Raw genomic sequence first — 5,059 nt, forward strand, 5'->3', positions numbered from 1 at the left:
TATTTCTGGATAAAATTGAGATTCTGCTTAAAGAATAAGCTAAACACCTTTCAAAAATCAGATATAATAAATTTTATAGCTGAGTTTATCATAATTAAATATAAATTTCTAGGATTTTGTATGTTTTAAAAACAAGCCATTTCGATTACTTTACATGTTATTGTTTGTATTGTAGACATTATATCTTATCATTCCTTCACAGCATGTGTGTGTTTTAACAATGTGTTTTTCTAGTTGAAGACTATTTGGGAAACATAGGACAGTTATCGTGAAACACACACCTGTGAGGCAACCAACAGACTGTATCATAGTCCCCTACCCCCAATCACAAACTCTCTGAGGCATTTTTCTCTGATAAAGAAGACACACTGAATGAGGTATCATCAGGATCTGACTGAAATCCATCTCTTCTAATTCTGGAGGTAAATCTGATAGCAGTGCCTGAGTCAAAACAAACAAACAAAAACAAAAAAACAAAAAACAAATGGGTTGGATTAGTATGGAGTCAAGAAAAATTTTTTTCACAATTTTATGTTTATAGTTGTAGTTTTTAAAATTTATTATTATGGATTTAAAGAATGAAATATTTCATTTTAAGGAGTTTACACAATTCCTTACCTAAAACAGTGAGTCTGCATATAATATTAGGAAAGAACAAAATATAGATGCCAAATGTGTAAACTAAGGAGAGTAGAATCTTAGACAAAGGGGAAATCAAGAGGAAAATGAGGAGCTATTCTGATGACACCAGGCACCTCTAAGGTGGCATGGTTGCAGACATGAACAACTATTTCAAACCAAGGACCCTTAGCAAAGGGCTTGTAAGTGGTTGAGGCAAGTCATTTTCATGCTAGTTTTGTGTGTTCACCGCTTACTCATAAAAAGCTCAAAACTTCATTCTTTCTTGGAAATATTCATGCTTCATTACCCTTTAAAGAAACCAACATTTCAACAAAGACCTATTTTGTTTTGTTAAAAGAATAAATGTAACAGTTAGGGGAGATATTCTTCTATTTTACTTGAGATGACTTTAAAAAGACCATGTGGGGCTTTTGTTTGTTTGTTTTCTTTCCTTAGACTATGTCCATACAGGAGGCGAAGCACCCGCTAGGGACAGTTCAGTATAAGATTATGGCTGTTTCAATGATGATCTGCTTATTCCTTTACTGGAACAATTAGGATATGCCAAAACTATATAAGCTTAGCCAAATGTTTTTCATCTGTATTTGTAGAACATGTATCTATACTAGAGAAATATCCAAGTTTTATGTGGCTGACAGCACTGGTACCCACTGACCAATAAGAAATTGAACCTGGGCTATAGATATGGCTCAGTGGCTATGAGCACTGACTGTGCCCTTCCCCCAGCCTTGAGCAGGCCTGAGAGACCTTGTTTACCACAACAGACCAAGTGATAGGATCTAGGTGGAGTTACCCATGCTGGCTGCAAGGAATTTAGAAGAACTGCCCCTGGGCTTGCCTCGAGATATCTCTGGCTGTGACTAAGAATGGATTATCTCACCCATCTTTGGCTTAAACCAGGAGGGGTTTTGGTGGGGCCTTTCCCTTTAAATTGAGAGCTGAACATTAAAGCATTGAGCCTTGATCAGAGAACTTTGTCTTGGCTTTATGTTGTCTCACCCTCTGTCCTCCTTTCATTCCCAGCCCCCCTTTCAGGTGAACCCAGTTGTTTCATGGCCACAGGCGGCTACAACTGACTGCTCTTCCAGAGGTCCTGAGTTCAAATCCCAGCAACCACATGGTGGTTTGCAACCATCTGTAATGAGATCTGATGCCCTCTTCAAGTGTGTCTGAAGATAGCTACAGTGTACTTATATGTAATAATTTTCTAAAGGGAACTCCAATAGCTCATGCTCTAAGATCAAGAATTGATAAATGGGACCTCATGAAACTGGAAAGCTTTTGTAAGGCAAAGAACATAGTCAATAAGTCAAATTGGAAACTTACAGATTGGGAAAAAATCTTCACTCACCCCATCTCTGATAGAGGGCTAGTATCCAAAATATATAAAGAACTCAAGAAGCTAACGACCAAAAAACCAAAAACCCAATCAAAAAAAGGGGTATAGAAGTAAACCCATTTACATAAACCGAGAATTCACAACAGAGGAACCTGGAATGGCTGAGATGCACATAAAGAAATGTTCGAAATCCTTAGTGATCAGAGAAATGCAAATCAAAACGACCTTACACCAATCAGAGTGGCTAATATCAAAACCTCAGGTGACAACATATATTGATGATGATTCCGAGAAAGAGGAACACTCCTCCATTGCTCTTGGGAGTGTAAACTGGCACAACCACTCTGGAAATCAATCTGGTGGTTCCTCAGAAAATTGGAAATAGATCTGCTGAAGACCCAACAATACCACTCTTGGGAATATACCCCAAAGATGCCCCACCATGCCACAGGGGCACGTGTTCTACTATGTTCATAGTGGCCTTATTTGTGATAGCCAGAAGCTGGAAACAATCCAGATGTCCCATGACAGAAGAATGGATACAGAAAATGTGGTTCAATTACACAATGGAATACTACTTAGCTATTAAGAATGAGAACATCCTGAGTTTTGCAGGCAAATGGATGGAACTAGAAAATATCATCCTGAGTGAGATAACTCAGATCCCAAAAGGACATTCATGGTAGGCCCGCAGGCTTTTAAATACGTTTGACATGGACAAGATCTACAAAGGCCAAGTGGAAGTGAATGGAAATGAATACAATGTGGAAAGCATTGATGGCCAGCCTGGTGCCTTTCACTTATTTGGATGCAGGTCTTGCCGGGACTACAACTGGCAATAAGGTTTTCGGGACCCTGAAGGGAGCTGTGGATAGAGGCTTGTCTATTCCTCCTAGTACCAAACGATTCCCTGGTTATGACTCTGAAAGCAAAAAGTTCCATGCAGAGGTACATCGGGAGCACATCATGGGTCTGAATGGAGCAGACTACATGCGCTATGTAATGGAAGAAGATGAAGGTGCGTATAAGAAACAGTTCTCATAGTACATCAAGAACAAAATAACTCCAGACATGATGGAGATGTATAAGAAAACTTATGCTGCAATCTGAGAGAATCCAGCCTATAAGAAGAAGCAAGCCCAAGAGAGAAGTGAAGAAGAAAAGGGTGGAATCGTCGAAAAATGTCTCTTGCCCAGAAGAAAGACTGTGTTGCTCAAAAGAAGGCAAACTTCCTCAGAGCTCAGGAATGGCCTGCTGAAAGCTAAAGCAATTTTTTATGAAGATTTTTTTTCATAAAGACAATAAACAGATTGATTAAGCAGCAAAAAAAGAGGGAAAAAGAAAAGAAAAAGGAAAGAAAAAAGGAAAAAAGATTACTTTCTATAACCCAGGCTGGTCTTGAATTTATAGAACTCCTCCTGCCTCAGCCTGATGACTGCTGGGATTACAGGTATGACCTACCATTATCTAGTCATAAATGTAGTTTAAATACAGAATTTTATTGTGCCTTTTGACCACTTAGAAAATAAAATTTCCCTGTGTTTATAACACTCAGTATTTTAAAGCTTGCCATGTTATGAACATTAGATAAACAAGTTTCACAATGGCATTAATTTCAGTTATACTAAAACTATACTAAAACTGAAAGGAATTTTTTGAGAATGTGAAGTTCTTTCTCCTTTGTCATCCTGGAGAGATCTCTCTTGTTCTACCTCAGAATTGTTCTACCTCATGTCACTTTCTTCATCATCAATAATTTCTATTTTTAAGTTTTTAAATTGTGTTCAGTTAAGCTCTTTCTATATAATATTCTTCCCTTCCCTTCCCTTCCCTTCCCTTCCCTTCCCTTCCCTTCCCTTCCCTTCCCTTCCCTTCCCTTCCTTTCTGTTCCTTGTTCCTTTCCTTTTGTGAATAAGATCTTGTTACATAGCTTTGGTTGGCAAAGACCTCACTGTATAGAGGAGAAACCTTAAAGGTTCAATAGCTTTTCTGTTTTTTGCATCCTAAGTGGTGGCTTTTCAGGCCTTTGCCACCACACCTGGCTTCGTTCATTATAAGACAAAACAACAAAATAATTTATCAATAAATGGTATAAAATTTTAAATTCAGATTTCCAATAGTATTAAACGGCAGGATCATTTCAACACTTGTATAAATACACTCACCTTTGTACATCATATACATATGCAAAGAGATACTACTCATAAAAATATCACTTTGCTCTTGTTTATAGAAGGTTAGTCTCTAAGGAGTAAGATTATTTCTTTCCCATAGTATTTCCAAATATTTTCAACAATGGACATGCATTTTTTCTGATCAAATTCATTATTTTAATTATAAAATAATAAAATGAGAGTGAGAGAAATTAAATTTAGAGAAACTAGTCTAATAAAAGCTGTCTCTGATGAGCTATGGCAAGTGTCTGCTTCAAGGCACTGGGTGTGTCTACATGCATTACCCCTTTGCCCATTTATTTTGTAAAATTCTCACCCAGATGCCTTAAAAACAGAATAGGAATGCTTATCTCTATGTCTCTCTTTTCTACACAGCAACTTCATGGAGATTATTTGGATAAATGCTAGTAAAATTTCTCAGATTCTTGGTAATAACATTTCAATTCAACATAGAAAGCAGAACAAAACTATACATCATCCCTCCTAAGATTTTCCTAGTCCATTCATTCCCATGTATAAGCATGAAGAAGGATTAGGAGAAATTCACTTTTAAGAATTGTTTATGAGAATTCAAGTGTATTATATCCAAGAAAACTTCAGCAGAATTTTAATACAATGTTCTGTGTAAATTAAACATATATTTCAAATTAAATTGTATTGTATGTACTTGTGGTATATAACACACTATACATGTATATGGCAAAAAGACTGCTACAATGCAACAAATTAACATATTTATCATCTCACAGTTTCCATCCCCCAGGCGACTGCTGCTATGTCATGTATTGAAAATCCTGAATAAACAATACACTGTCATTAACTATGGCCTTCATGCTTTTTATAAGATCTTTCCACTTATTCATCACACACATTGTAACTTTGTACCCTCTGAGTTCCATCTCCC

At 36.9% G+C, this 5,059-nt stretch overlaps 1 pseudogene; it reads left to right on the forward strand.

Moving 5' to 3' along the window:
• The first annotated feature begins 767 nt into the window (after positions 1-767).
• LOC117720935 (large ribosomal subunit protein uL18 pseudogene) lies at positions 768-3,488 on the forward strand (annotated as a pseudogene).
• Positions 3,489-5,059: the final 1,571 nt, after the last annotated feature.

This window comes from Arvicanthis niloticus, chromosome 15 (assembly GCF_011762505.2).
Source record: "Arvicanthis niloticus isolate mArvNil1 chromosome 15, mArvNil1.pat.X, whole genome shotgun sequence".
NCBI classification, from domain to species: domain Eukaryota; kingdom Metazoa; phylum Chordata; class Mammalia; order Rodentia; family Muridae; genus Arvicanthis; species Arvicanthis niloticus.